Consider the following 15,482-nt stretch of genomic DNA (forward strand, 5'->3'; position numbering starts at 1 on the left):
GGGGGGTTGTGTTCTGGGTCCAGGGAAGACGGAGAGCGGCACCCGAGTGCAGGGGGCTTGTGTTCCGAGTCCAGGGAAGACGGAGAGCGGCACCCGAGTGCGGGGGGCTTGTGTTCCGGGTTCAGGGAATCTGCTGCGGTCCCCGAGTGCGGGGGGCTTGTGTTCCGGGGCCAGGGGATCTGCTGCGGTCCCCGAGTGCGGGGGGCTTGTGTTCCGGGTTCAGGGAATCTGCTGTGGCCACCGAGTGCAGGGGGCTTGTGTTCCGGGTTCAGGGAAGACGGAGAGCGGCACCCGAGTGCGGGGGGCTTGTGTTCCGGGTCCAGGGAATCTGCTGCGGTCCCCGAGTGCGGGGGGCTTGTGTTCCGGGTTCAGGGAATCTGCTGTGGCCACCGAGTGCAGGGGGCTTGTGTTCCGGGTTCAGGGAATCCACTGCGGCACCCGAGTGTGGGTGGGTTGTGTTCCGGGTCCAGGGAAGACGGAGAGCGACACCCGAGTGTGGGGGGGGGGGGGTTGTGTTCTGGGTCCAGGGAAGACGGAGAGCGGCACCCGAGTGGGGGGGGCTTGTGTTCCGGGTCCAGGGAATCTGCTGCGGCACCTGAGTGCGGGGGGGGGGGGGGGTTGTGTTCCGGGTCCAGGGAAGACGGAGAGCGGCACCCGAGTGCGGGGGGGTTTGTGTTCCGGGTCCAGGGAAGACGGAGAGCAGCACCCGAGTGCGGGGGGCTTGTGTTCCGGGTTCAGGGAATCTGCTGCGGCACCCGAGTGCAGGGGGCTTGTGTTCCGGGTTCAGGGAATCTGCTGCGGCACCCGAGTGCGGGGGACTTGTGTTCCGGGTCCAGGGAATCTGCTGCGGCCCCCGAGTGCGGGGGGCTTGTGTTCCGGGTCCAGGGAATCTGCTGCGGCACCCGAGTGCGGGGGGCTTGTGTTCCGGGTTCAGGGAATCTGCTGCGGCACCCGAGTGCGGGGGGCTTGTGTTCCGGGTTCAGGGAATCTGCTGCGGCACCCGAGTGTGGGGGGCTTGTGTTCCGAGTCCAGGGAAGACGGAGAGCGGCACCCGAGTGCGGGGGGGGGGGCTTGTGTTCCGGGTCCAGGGAATCCACTGCGGCACCCGAGTGTGGGGGGTTGTGTTCCGGGTACAGGGAATCTGCTGTGGCCCCCGAGTGCGGGGGGCTTGTGTTCCGGGTCCAGGGAATCTGCTGCGGCACCCGAGTGCGGGGGGCTTGTGTTCCGGGTCCAGGGAATCTGCTGCGGCACCCGAGTGCGGGGGGGCTTGTGTTCCGGGTCCAGGGAATCTGCTGCGGCACCCGAGTGCGGGGGGCTTGTGTTCCGGGTTCAGGGAATCTGCTGCGGCCCCCGAGTGCGGGGGGTTGTGTTCCGGGTCCAGGGAATCTGCTGCGGCACCCGAGTGCGGGGGGGGGGGGGGGGCTTGTGTTCCGGGTCCAGGGAATCTGCTGCGGCACCCGAGTGCGGGGGGGGGGGGGTTGTGTTCCGGGTCCAGGGAAGACGGAGAGCGGCACCCGAGTGCGGGGGGGTTTGTGTTCCGGGTCCAGGGAAGACGGAGAGCGGCACCCGAGTGCAGGGGGCTTGTGTTCCGAGTCCAGGGAATTTGCTGCGGCACCCGAGTGCGGGGGGGCTTGTGTTCCGGGTCCAGGGAATCTGCTGCGGCACCCGAGTGCGGGGGAGGGGCTTGTGTTCCGGGCCAGGGAATTTGCTGCGGCACCCGAGTGCGGGGGGGCTTGTGTTCCGGGTCCAGGGAATCTGCTGCGGCCCCCGAGTGCGGGGGGGCTTGTGTTCCGGGTCCAGGGAATCTGCTGCGGCACCCGAGTGCGGGGGGCTTGTGTTCCGGGTCCAGGGAATCTGCTGCGGCACCCGAGTGCGGGGGGCTTGTGTTCCGAGTCCAGGGAAGACGGAGAGCGGCACCCGAGTGCGGGGGGGGGGGGGCTTGTGTTCCGGGTCCAGGGAATCTGCTGTGGCCCCCGAGTGCGGGGGGCTTGTGTTCCGGGTCCAGGGAATCTGCTGTGGCCCCCGAGTGCGGGGGGCTTGTGTTCCGGGTCCAGGGAATCTGCTGTGGCCCCCGAGTGCGGGGGGCTTGTGTTCCGGGTCCAGGGAATCTGCTGCGGCACCCGAGTGCGGGGGGGTTGTGTTCCGGGTCCAGGGAATCTGCTGCGGCCCCCGAGTGCGGGGGGTTGTGTTCCGGGTCCAGGGAAGATGGAGAGCGGCACCCGAGTGCGGGGGGGTTGTGTTCCGGGTCCAGGGAATCTGCTGCGGCACCCGAGTGCGGGGGGTTGTGTTCCGGGTCCAGGGAAGATGGAGAGCGGCACCCGAGTGCGGGGGGGTTGTGTTCCGGGTCCAGGGAATCTGCTGCTGCACCCGAGTGCGGGGGGCTTGTGTTCCGGGTTCAGGGAAGACGGAGAGCGGCACCCGAGTGCAGGGGGCTTGTGTTCCGAGTCCAGGGAAGACGGAGAGCGGCACCCGAGTGCGGGGGGCTTGTGTTCCGGGTTCAGGGAATCTGCTGCGGCACCCGAGTGCGGGGGGCTTGTGTTCCGGGTCCAGGGAAGACGGAGAGCGGCACCCGAGTGTGGGGGGGGGGTTGTGTTCTGGGTCCAGGGAAGACGGAGAGCGGCACCCGAGTGCAGGGGGCTTGTGTTCCGAGTCCAGGGAAGACGGAGAGCGGCACCCGAGTGCGGGGGGCTTGTGTTCCGGGTTCAGGGAATCTGCTGCGGTCCCCGAGTGCGGGGGGCTTGTGTTCCGGGTCCAGGGAATCTGCTGCGGTCCCCGAGTGCGGGGGGCTTGTGTTCCGGGTTCAGGGAATCTGCTGTGGCCACCGAGTGCAGGGGGCTTGTGTTCCGGGTTCAGGGAAGACGGAGAGCGGCACCCGAGTGCGGGGGGCTTGTGTTCCGGGTCCAGGGAATCTGCTGCGGTCCCCGAGTGCGGGGGGCTTGTGTTCCGGGTTCAGGGAATCTGCTGTGGCCACCGAGTGCAGGGGGCTTGTGTTCCGGGTTCAGGGAATCCACTGCGGCACCCGAGTGTGGGTGGGTTGTGTTCCGGGTCCAGGGAAGACGGAGAGCGACACCCGAGTGTGGGGGGGGGGGGGTTGTGTTCTGGGTCCAGGGAAGACGGAGAGCGGCACCCGAGTGGGGGGGGGCTTGTGTTCCGAGTCCAGGGAAGACGGAGAGCGGCACCCGAGTGCGGGGGGCTTGTGTTCCGGGTTCAGGGAATCTGCTGCGGCACCCGAGTGCGGGGGGCTTGTGTTCCGGGTCCAGGGAAGACGGAGAGCGGCACCCGAGTGTGGGGGGGGGGTTGTGTTCTGGGTCCAGGGAAGACGGAGAGCGGCACCCGAGTGCAGGGGGCTTGTGTTCCGGGTCCAGGGAAGACGGAGAGCGGCACCCGAGTGCGGGGGGCTTGTGTTCCGGGTTCAGGGAATCTGCTGCGGTCCCCGAGTGCGGGGGGCTTGTGTTCCGGGTCCAGGGAATCTGCTGCGGTCCCCGAGTGCGGGGGGCTTGTGTTCCGGGTTCAGGGAATCTGCTGTGGCCACCGAGTGCAGGGGGCTTGTGTTCCGGGTTCAGGGAAGACGGAGAGCGGCACCCGAGTGCGGGGGGCTTGTGTTCCGGGTCCAGGGAATCTGCTGCGGCCCCCGAGTGCGGGGGGCTTGTGTTCCGGGTTCAGGGAATCTGCTGTGGCCACCGAGTGCAGGGGGCTTGTGTTCCGGGTTCAGGGAATCCACTGCGGCACCCGAGTGTGGGTGGGTTGTGTTCCGGGTCCAGGGAAGACGGAGAGCGACACCCGAGTGTGGGGGGGGGGGGGTTGTGTTCTGGGTCCAGGGAAGACGGAGAGCGGCACCCGAGTGGGGGGGGGCTTGTGTTCCGGGTCCAGGGAATCTGCTGCGGCACCCGAGTGCGGGGGGGGGGGGGGTTGTGTTCCGGGGCCAGGGAAGACGGAGAGCGGCACCCGAGTGCGGGGGGGTTTGTGTTCCGGGTCCAGGGAAGACGGAGAGCAGCACCCGAGTGCGGGGGGCTTGTGTTCCGGGTTCAGGGAATCTGCTGCGGCACCCGAGTGCAGGGGGCTTGTGTTCCGGGTTCAGGGAATCTGCTGCGGCACCCGAGTGCGGGGGACTTGTGTTCCGGGTCCAGGGAATCTGCTGCGGCCCCCGAGTGCGGGGGGCTTGTGTTCCGGGTCCAGGGAATCTGCTGCGGCACCCGAGTGCGGGGGGCTTGTGTTCCGGGTTCAGGGAATCTGCTGCGGCACCCGAGTGCGGGGGGCTTGTGTTCCGGGTTCAGGGAATCTGCTGCGGCACCCGAGTGTGGGGGGCTTGTGTTCCGAGTCCAGGGAAGACGGAGAGCGGCACCCGAGTGCGGGGGGGGGGGGCTTGTGTTCCGGGTCCAGGGAATCCACTGCGGCACCCGAGTGTGGGGGGTTGTGTTCCGGGTACAGGGAATCTGCTGTGGCCCCCGAGTGCGGGGGGCTTGTGTTCCGGGTCCAGGGAATCTGCTGCGGCACCCGAGTGCGGGGGGCTTGTGTTCCGGGTCCAGGGAATCTGCTGCGGCACCCGAGTGCGGGGGGGCTTGTGTTCCGGGTCCAGGGAATCTGCTGCGGCACCCGAGTGCGGGGGGCTTGTGTTCCGGGTTCAGGGAATCTGCTGCGGCCCCCGAGTGCGGGGGGTTGTGTTCCGGGTCCAGGGAATCTGCTGCGGCACCCGAGTGCGGGGGGGGGGGGGGGGCTTGTGTTCCGGGTCCAGGGAATCTGCTGCGGCACCTGAGTGCGGGGGGGGGGGGTTGTGTTCCGGGTCCAGGGAAGACGGAGAGCGGCACCCGAGTGCGGGGGGGTTTGTGTTCCGGGTCCAGGGAAGACGGAGAGCGGCACCCGAGTGCAGGGGGCTTGTGTTCCGAGTCCAGGGAATTTGCTGCGGCACCCGAGTGCGGGGGGGCTTGTGTTCCGGGTCCAGGGAATCTGCTGCGGCACCCGAGTGCGGGGGAGGGGCTTGTGTTCCGGGCCAGGGAATTTGCTGCGGCACCCGAGTGCGGGGGGGCTTGTGTTCCGGGTCCAGGGAATCTGCTGCGGCCCCGAGTGCGGGGGGGCTTGTGTTCCGGGTCCAGGGAATCTGCTGCGGCACCCGAGTGCGGGGGGCTTGTGTTCCGGGTCCAGGGAATCTGCTGCGGCACCCGAGTGCGGGGGGCTTGTGTTCCGAGTCCAGGGAAGACGGAGAGCGGCACCCGAGTGCGGGGGGGGGGGGCTTGTGTTCCGGGTCCAGGGAATCTGCTGTGGCCCCCGAGTGCGGGGGGGCTTGTGTTCCGGGTCCAGGGAATCTGCTGTGGCCCCCGAGTGCGGGGGGCTTGTGTTCCGGGTCCAGGGAATCTGCTGTGGCCCCCGAGTGCGGGGGGCTTGTGTTCCGGGTCCAGGGAATCTGCTGCGGCACCCGAGTGCGGGGGGGTTGTGTTCCGGGTCCAGGGAATCTGCTGCGGCCCCCGAGTGCGGGGGGTTGTGTTCCGGGTCCAGGGAAGATGGAGAGCGGCACCCGAGTGCGGGGGGGTTGTGTTCCGGGTCCAGGGAATCTGCTGCGGCACCCGAGTGCGGGGGGTTGTGTTCCGGGTCCAGGGAAGATGGAGAGCGGCACCCGAGTGCGGGGGGGTTGTGTTCCGGGTCCAGGGAATCTGCTGCTGCACCCGAGTGCGGGGGGTTGTGTTCCGGGTCCAGGGAAGATGGAGAGCGGCACCCAAGTGCGGGGGGGTTGTGTTCCGGGTCCAGGGAATCTGCTGCGGCACCCGAGTGCGGGGGGCTTGTGTTCCGGGTCCAGGGAATCTGCTGCTGCACCCGAGTGAGGGGGGCTTGTGTTCCGGGTCCAGGGAATCTGCTGCGGCCCCCGAGTGCGGGGGGCTTGTGTTCCGAGTCCAGGGAAGACGGAGAGCGGCACCCGAGTGCGGGGGGGGGGGCTTGTGTTCCGGGTCCAGGGAATCTGCTGCGGCCCCCGAGTGCGGGGGGTTGTGCTCCGGGTCCAGGGAATCTGCTGCGGCACCCGAGTGCGGGGGGGTTGTGTTCCGGGTCCAGGGAATCTGCTGCGGCACCCGAGTGCGGGGGGTTGTGTTCCGGGTCCAGGGAAGATGGAGAGCGGCACCCGAGTGGGGGGGGGTTGTGTTCCGGGTCCAGGGAATCTGCTGCGGCACCCGAGTGCGGGGGGGTTGTGTTCCGGGTCCAGGGAAGATGGAGAGCGGCACCCGAGTGCGGGGGGGTTGTGTTCCGGGTCCAGGGAATCTGCTGCTGCACCCGAGTGAGGGGGGGCTTGTGTGCGGGAGGAGAGGAGTAGAAAAGAGTAGAGGGGAGAAGAAGAGAGAGGTGAGGAGGCGTGGAGGTGAGAAAAGAGGGGAGAGGAGAAGAGTAGAAAAGGGTGGAGTGGAGAAGAATGTAGAGGAGCGGAGAAGAGGAGGTGAGAAAAAGGGGGAGAAAAGAGGTGAAGAGTAGAAGAGGATAGAGGGGAGAAGAAGAGAGAAGAGGGGAGGAGTGGAGGTGAGAAAAGAGGGGAGAGGAGTAGAAAATAGTGGAGGTGAGAAAAGAGGGGAGAGGAGTAGAAAATAGTGGAGGTGAGAAGAAGAGAGAGGATAGGAGGTGAGGAGGAGAGAAAAGAGGGGAGAGGAGGAGAGGAGAAGAGTAGAAAAGGGTGGAGTAGAGAAGAAGAGAGAAGAGGGGAGGAGAGAAGGTGAGAAAAAACGGGAGAAAAGAAGTGGAGAGGAGTATAAAAGAATAGAGGGGAGAAGAAGAGAGGAGAGAAGGTGAGAAAAGAGGGGAGGAGAGGAGTAGAAAAGAGTGGAGGGGGGAAGAAGAGAGGAGAGAAGGTGAGAAAAGAGGGGAGGAGAGGAGTAGAAAAGAGTGGAGGAGAGGAGTAGAAAAGAGTGGAGGGAAGAAGAAGAGAGAGGAGATGAGAAAAGAATGGAGAAGAGGAGAGGAGATGGGTAAAAAAGGGTGGAGAGGAGAAGATGAGAGAGGAAGGGAGGATAGGAGGTGATAAAAGAGGGGAGGAGAGAAGAGGAAAGGAGTAGAAAAGGGTGGAGTGAAGAAGAAGAGAGGGGAGGAGAAGAGGTGAGAAAAGAGGGGAGAAGAGGAGACTAAGAGAGAAGAGGGGAGAAGAGGAGGTGAGAAGAAAGGGGAGAAAAGAAGAGATGAAGAGTAGAAAAGGATAGAGGGAGGAAGATGAGAGAAGAGGGGGGCATAGAAGGTGAGAAAAGAGGAAAGGAGAGAAGAGGAGAGGAGTAGAAAAGGTTGGAGTGGAGAAAAGGAGAGAAGAGGGAAGTAGTGGAGGTGAGAAAAGAGGGAAGAAGAGGAAAGGAGTAGAAAAGAGTGGAGGGGAGAAGAAGAGAGAAGAGTGGAGGGGAGAAGAAGAGAGGGGTAAAAAAGGGTGGAGACAAGATGATGAGAGAGGAGGGGAGGAAAGAAGGGGAGAAAAGAGGAGAGGAGTAGAAAAGGGGAGAAGAAGAGAGAAGCGTGGAGGTGAGAAAAGAGGTGAAAAGAGAAGAGAAAGGAGAGGAGGAGAGAAGGTGAGAAATGAGGGGAGAAGAGGAGAGGGGTAAAAAAGGGTGGAGGGATAAAGAGAGAGGAGAGGAGGATAGGAGGTGAGAAAATAGCAGAGGAGAGAAAAGGAGTGGAGTAGAAAAGGATAGAGGGGAGAAGAAAGAAGAGAGGGAGAATAGGAGGTCAAAAAAGAGGGAAGGAGAGAGGAGGATGGGAGAGGGGAAAGGAGAGAGGAGGATGGGAGAGAGGGAAGGAGAGAGGAGGATGGGAGAGAGGGAAGGAGAGAGGAGGATGGGAGAGAGGGAAGGAGAGAAGGGAAGAGGGCAAGGTGCGAGAGGTGAGGAAAGGAAACGGAGGGGAGAGTTGGGGGAGGAGAGAAGAGAAGTGGCGAGGGAGGTGAGAAAAGAAAAGAGGAGGGTAGGAGGGATTGGTGGAGAGGAGAGAAGAGGTGAAGGGAAAGGAGGAAATGCCAGAAGAGAAGAGGGTGGGAAGGGAAGGGGACGGGGGGAGGAAAGGAAAGCGGAGAAGAGGTGATGGGAGGACAAGGGAAAGGAGGAAAGTGGAGGAGGGAAGGAAAGGAGTTGGAAGGCAGGATGCAAATGGGAGGAGACAAGCAGAGACAAGGGACAGAGAAAAGAGAAGTAGAGAGGGGAAAGGAGAGATGAGGAGGACAGGAGTTGTGGGGAGTGGAGGGGTTGAGAGAGAAAGTAGAGGAAAGGAGAAGAGAAGAATATATATACAGGCGGGGGGTTATATATATATACAGCGCACAGAGGCAAGCACAGTATTCACAAAGCACTCGCTCTTAAAGATACGCTGGGTTTCCTCGGCGTAAGCCGGCGTAGGTGGAAGTGGGCGTGAGCCATGCTAATGAGGTGTGACCCCTATTTTTAGGCGTATCTCAGATTGTGGGCACGGCGCACAGATACGGCGGCGCATAGATAGACTTACGCGGCGTATCTCGGGATACGTCGGCGTAGGTGCTTTGTGAATCCGGGCCAGAGTGTATTTGTTTTGCCAAAATGATGCCGACGTATTTAATACGGCGAATAGTTGGGTATTGGCCAACTACAGTAGATGTGGGAACCCTCAAAGCTTTAGTCTGGTTATATCCGCCATTCTCAACCCGGGGCTCCTCCAGAGGTTGCTCGGGGGCGGGGCTCCTTGAGCAGTGGGTGATTGAACCCCCCATTTGAAGGTGCCTGCATAGTTTCGGGATCAGGGCCACTTTTTTTTCGGTCTGTAAGGGTGGCTACCAATCAAATGGACATTTTTGGCATTGACTACCCCCCCCCCTCCCCCCTCCCGGCCTCCAAGACCTGAACATTATTTTAGGGCTTCCCCTGGTTTCTCTCTCCTCACCAACGCTGCGCGCTGGGATGGAGTCTTTTGACAGTCAATGGGCAGAGGCAGGGATGGACTGGCTATTGGGACTACAGGGAGTTTCCCGGTGGGCCAATGGCTCAGTGGGCCGGCTTCAGTGACAGCGGACTGCCGCCCCCCCCTCCGCTCCTCTGTCTCTCCCTTCCCGCAGCGCTCACCTCCTCTCCCTCCCCACAGCACTCACCTGGGGGGAACAGAGAGGCAGGGGGAGGACCAGAGGAGCAGGGGGGACGACAGAGGAGCATGGGGGGGACCAAAAGGAGCACGGGGGAGGGGACAGACAGCTGACTCGACAGCTATGGCCTGAGAGTTTCTCACTTCTGCCCAATCTTGTCCCATAAGGGGGGGCACCGAACTGATTCTTTGCCCCCGGTGAAATAATGTGTAGCTTCCCCACTGGTACTGCCTATAAGAGTACCAGTACCAGCCATTCTACTCTAATAAAGTAGAACGGTTAGTGGCTAGTGAAGGGGGAGAGGCGGCTTGGGTGGCCGGGGGGGGGGGGCGGGAGTTGTCCGGCCGCCATGGGAGAGACCTGTTAAAGTGGGCCAGTCTGGATGAAGTCCAGGGCCAAATTTTTGTCCCAGTCCAGCCCTGGGCAGGGGATGTGGGGCAATGCCACCCTCCCGCACTACCGACCATAAGAAATAAGGACCAGTAGCTTTAGCAGTAGAGAGACTCCCACCGACCAGCGGGATACTGTAAGTGTGTGGATTTTAAGGGAACACTTCTCTTTGTGAGGTGTAGGCCTGGGGGGGAACCTTGTAGTAATGTTACTTTGGATTCAAGTCCATGTCTCCCCAAGACACGCAGACTCTGGGAACCCTGTATAGGGCCTATATGTGTCATGTACCTGGTAGAGATCGAGCTGGAGAGGGAGCTTCTCTTGCACCTCCTGTCCAACACCCCATGATGATCGATCTCAAAATCACGTGTTTGCCATGCTGTGGCATAAAGGTGCAGGGCTCTACGCGTTTCGTGGAACTCATCCACTCATCAGGGGCAGTAGCAATATGTATCGATCTATATTAAAAGAAATCGCAGAGTGAACAAATGGATGGCACAGAGGGGAATAAGGGGGAGGCAGAGGAGGAGGTGGAGAATGGCAGAGAGGGGTGGAGGACACTAAGTGGAGGCCAATGGAGGGATTGGCAATAAGGGACAAAAGGCACTGAAAAGAAGCAAGTGGCAGGATTGGAAGAGAGGGGTGAAGAGCACTAAATGGAGGCCAGTGGAGGGATTGGCAGAGAGGGGTGGAGGACACTGAATGGAGGTCAGTGAACGGATTGGTAGAGAGGGGTGGAGGACACTGAATGGAGGTCAGTGGAGGGATTGGTAGAGAGGGGTGGGGGACACTGAATGGAGACCAGTGGAGGGATTGGTAGAGAGGGGTGGAGGACACTGAATGGAGGCCAGTGGAGGGATTGGCAGAGAGGGGTGAAGAGCACTGAATGGAGGACAGTGGAAAGATTGGCAGAGAGGGGTGGAGGACACTGAATGGTGACCAGTGGAGGGATTGGTAGAGCGGGGGTGGAGGACACTGAATGGAGACCAGTGGAGGGATTGGCAGAGCGGGGGTGGAGGACACTGAATGGAGACCAGTGGAAGATTGGTAGAGAGGGGTGGAGGACACTGAATGGAGGTCAGTGGAGGGATTGGTAGAGAGGGGTGGAGGACACTGAATGGAGACCAGTGAAGGGATTGGTAGAGAGGGGTGGAGGACACTGAATGGAGACCAGTGGAGGGATTGGCAGAGAGGGGTGGAGGACACTGAATGGAGACCAGTGGAGGGATTGGCAGAGCGGGGTGGAGGACACTGAATGGTGACCAGTGGAGGGATTGGCAGAGAGGGGGTGGAGGACACTGAATGGAGACCAGTGGAGGGATTGGCAGAGCGGGGTGGAGGACACTTAATGGTGACCAGTGGAGGGATTGGCAGAGCGGGGTGGAGGACACTGAATGGTGACCAGTGGAGGGATTGGTAGAGAGGGGTGGAGGACACTGAACAGAGACCAGTGGAGGGATTGGTAGAGAGGGGTGGAGGACACTGAACAGAGACCAGTGGAGGGATTGGTAGAGAGGGGTGGAGGACACTGAACAGAGACCAGTGGAGGGATTGGTAGAGAGGGGTGGAGGACACTGAATGGAGATCAGTGGAGGGATTGGTAGAGAGGGGTGGAGGACACTGAATGGAGGTCAGTGGAGGGATTGGTAGAGAGGGGTGGAGGACACTGAATGGAGGTCAGTGGAGGGATTGGCAGAGCGGGGTGGAGGACCGTGTTTAACAAATCACTGGATGTCTGATGGCGGGTTTGATGGCGGGTTTGATGGCGGGTTTGATGACGGGTTTGATAGCGGGTTTGATTGGGGGTTTGATGGCGGGTTTGATGGCGGGTTTGATGGCGGGTTTGATGGCGGGTTTGATGGCGGGTTTGATCGCGGGTTTGATGGCGTTTTGATGGCGGGTTTGATGGCGGGTTTGATGGCGGGTTTGATTGGGGGTTTGATGGCGGGTTTGATGGCGGTTTGATGGCGGGTTTGATGGCGGGTTTGATGGCGGGTTTGATGGCGGGTTTGATGGCGGGTTTGATGGCGGGTTTGATGGCGGGTTTGTTTGCGGGTTTGATTGGGGGTTGATGGCGGGTTTGATGGCGGGTTTGATGGCGGGTTTGATGGCGGATTTGATGGCGGGTTTGATCGCGGGTTTGATCACGGTTTTGATGGCGGGTTTGATGGCGGGTTTGATGGCGGATTTTATGGCGGTTTTGATCGCGGGTTTGATCGCGGTTTTGATGGCGGGGTTGATGGCGGGTTTGATGGCGGGTTTGATGGCGGATTTGATCGCGGTTTTGATCATGGGTGTTCCGATGTCATCACAATGTAATAAATGAGGCTTTAGATAAGGAATAGGCGCTTCACGGTGCTTAAGATGTCACATGAATATTCATTTCCTCTATTAGAGGCTGAAGCTCAGGGCGCTGGAAATATTCATTCCGTCAAAAACACAAAAGAAAACAGAGCAGAGGATTAAATGAAATCCCGAAGGTCTCGATCAATCTCCTCGGAGGGCGGCCGCCTCGGAAATGAACTCTTTGTGAAGGAAACGCGGAGAGATGGAAATGTAGACTGAAGAGCAGGTATTGTTGCCGGCCCTGATTACCATCGGTGGAGGGGAGCCAGGACACCGAGTCAGGAGGCCCAACATCATGGAGAGATATCAAGGATTAGGGATTAAGATCCCAGATCCATCACCAGAGCTGTTAAAACGACTTTCACTAATCTTACACGTGTTCCAACAGTCCGGAAAGTAACGCAATCCCTGGGAAGCCGAAGGAAAATGTTACCGACCCCCTTCGAAAGGCATGAAATCCTTGGCTGGGATGATGATGGCTGCGCTCTTTGGTTCAGCAGATGTTTTACGTTGTAGAAAGAAGAGGTCAAGATAAGACATTCCTCTTGTCGGGACTGAAATGATTCGGAAAAATGTATCTGGCAAAAAAAAAAGAAGAGATTCCTATTTCCTCCACTAGAAATTACAGAGACAATCTGAGTAAGAATGAGAAGTCACCATGGGGACGCCGTTCACCTCAAACCAAACAAGAACCACATTTTCAGGGGACACCGATGACATCACTGAGAATGCAGCCTATCCAATCACTAGAGAGCGATGACATCACTGAGAATGCAGCCTATCCAATCACTAGAGAGCGGTGACATCACTGAGAGTGCAGCCTATCCAATCACTAGAGAGCGATGACATCACTGAGAATGCAGCCTATCCAATCACTAGAGAGCGGTGACATCACTGAGAATGCAGCCTATCCAATCACTAGAGAGCGGTGACATCACTGAGAATGCAGCCTGTCCAATCACTAGAGAGCGGTGACATCACTGAGGATGCAGCCTATCCAATCACTAGAGAGCGGTGACATCACTAAGAATGCAGCCTATCCCTTCACTAGAGAGCGATGACATCACTGAGAATGCAGCCTATCCAATCACTAGAGAGCGGTGACATCACTGAGAATGCAGCCTATCCAATCACTAGAGAGCGGTGACATCACTGAGAATGCAGCCTATCCAATCACTAGAGAGCGGTGACATCACTGAGAATGCAGCCTATCCAATCACTAGAGAGCGGTGACATCACTGAGAATGCAGCCTATCCATTCACTAGAGAGCGGTGACATCACTGAGAATGCAGCCTATCCAATCACTAGAGAGCGGTGACATCACTGAGAATGCAGCCTATCCAATCACTAGAGAGCGATGACATCACTGAGAATGCAGCCTATCCAATCACTAGAGAGCTATGACATCACTGAGAATGGAGCCTATCCAATCACTAGAGAGCGGTGACATCACTGAGAATGCAGCCTATCCAATCACTAGAGAGCGGTGACATCACTGAGAATGCAGCCTATCCAATCACTAGAGAGCGGTGACATCACTGAGAATGCAGCCTATCCAATCACTAGAGAGCGGTGACATCACTGAGAATGCAGCCTATCCAATCACTAGAGAGCGGTGACATCACTGAGAATGCAGCCTATCCATTCACTAGAGAGCGGTGACAACGTCTCAGCCTAGGCTAAGTCACTGAACGGGAGCACAAGGATAGCTCCTTAATGGGGAAAGCTCTATGGTACTGCTGCTGCGCGTAGTGACGTGTGACGTGTGACGTGTGACGTAGTGACGTGTGACGTGTGACGTAGTGACGTGTGACGTGTGACGTGTGACGTAGTGACGTGTGATGTGTCAGGAAAGTATTAATAGGTGATGATACTTTCACCATGGCACAAAAATTGTGTTCGTCTGCAGACAATACCTAAATTTAAGGGGGAATGTCAATGAAAGTGGCATTTGGGGGGGGGGGCGCCCCCCTTGGGTCCTGGTTGAGCCCGTTGGCACATCTGGACACGTGCAATGACGAAGAAGATTTCAGACTTCCTTAAAAAGCAGTCTTTGTGCATGCGCAGGAACCCCCTTGCGTGCGTAGAAGCCTGAGGTAGGCATGTGCATTTCGTTTCGTTCCGAATCGAAATTCGGACACATTTTTCATTATTCGGACATTCGGATGCATACGAATTCCCACATTGTAATATTAACTAATTTAACCGAATCCGAACGAACGTTTTCGCATCGAAAACCCGCGGACGAAATTCGATCGAATTTCGAAAACAAATTCGAATGAAAATTGAAAGCAAATTTGAATCAACATCTAACGAATATAAATCGATTTCTAAAAAAAGAATACAATGAAATCGAATATAAAATAATAAAACAATAGAATGAAAATCAAAGAATAGTAAAGAACAGAATGGAATTTAATAGAATGGAATCAAATACAATAGAATATGACCTTCTTCTTCTATCTATCTTCCATTTTCAGAAATTCGAAATTCATATAGAATGAACTCAAGTTCGAATAGAAAAATATTAGAAGAGTAGAATAATAAAATCTATATATATAAATATTCGGGGCCAGATTCACGTAGCTCAGCGGATCTATAGATCCGCTCGATCTACGTGAATTAAGATCCGCTCCCGCAAGTTTAGGAGGCAAGTGGCTAATTCACAAACCACTTACCTCCAAACTTGCGACGGCGGATCCTAAATCCCCCAGCGGAATTCAAATTACGCGGCTAGGGGAGTGTCATATTTAAATCAGGCGCGTTCCCGCGCCGATTTAAATGCGCATGCGTCGTCCGGGGAATTTCCCGGCGTGCATTGGTCCCACTGACGTCACTAGGACGTCAGTGGTTGTGACGTGAGCGGGACTTGCGACGCGCGTGTTTGTGAATCGGCGTACGCAAACGGCGTAGGAAAAATCAAATTTGACGCGGGAACGCCGGCTATACTTAACATTGGCTGCGCCTGATAAAAGAAGGGGTAAGTATACGACGGAAAACCGATACGGAAACAACGTAAGAACACTGCGACGGGTCCGCGTACGTTCGTGAATTTGCGTATCTCGCTGGTTTACATATTATTTATCGTAAATCAGCGGGAACGCCCCCGGCGCCATTTTTAAATTGAAAATAAGATCCGACAGTGTAACACAGTGTAACACTGTCAGATCTTAGCCCTATCTATGCGTATCTGATTCTATGAACCAGGCGCATAGATAGGACCAGAGTAAGGCCCCTTTCAGACTGGGGCAGGAGCTGCGGTGGCGGTATAACGCCGCTAAAAATAGCGGCGCTATACCGCCGGAATTGCCGCGGGTATCAGCCGCTAGCGGTGCGGTATTAACCCCCGCTAGCGGCCGATAAAGAGTTAATATCGCCCGCAATGCGCCTCTATAGAGGCGCATTGCGGGCGGTATTGCCGCGGTTCCCATTGTTTTCAATGGGAAGGAGCGGTGAAGGAGCGGTATACACGCGGCTCCTCTCACCGCTCCAAAGATGCTGCTGACAGGAGATTTTTTTGTCTCCCGCCAGCGCATCGCCTCAGTGTGAAAGCCCTCGGGCTTTCACATTGAGTCTGCAGTGCAGGAGTTTTTCAGGCGGGATAGCAGCGCTATTTTTAGCGCTTTACCGCCTAAAAAACTCCTCAATGTGAAAGGGGCCTAAGTCAGAGATACGATGGGGGATCAGGAGATA

The sequence above is a fragment of the Rana temporaria genome, chromosome 13, assembly GCF_905171775.1.
Source record: "Rana temporaria chromosome 13, aRanTem1.1, whole genome shotgun sequence".
In the NCBI taxonomy this organism is placed as follows: domain Eukaryota; kingdom Metazoa; phylum Chordata; class Amphibia; order Anura; family Ranidae; genus Rana; species Rana temporaria.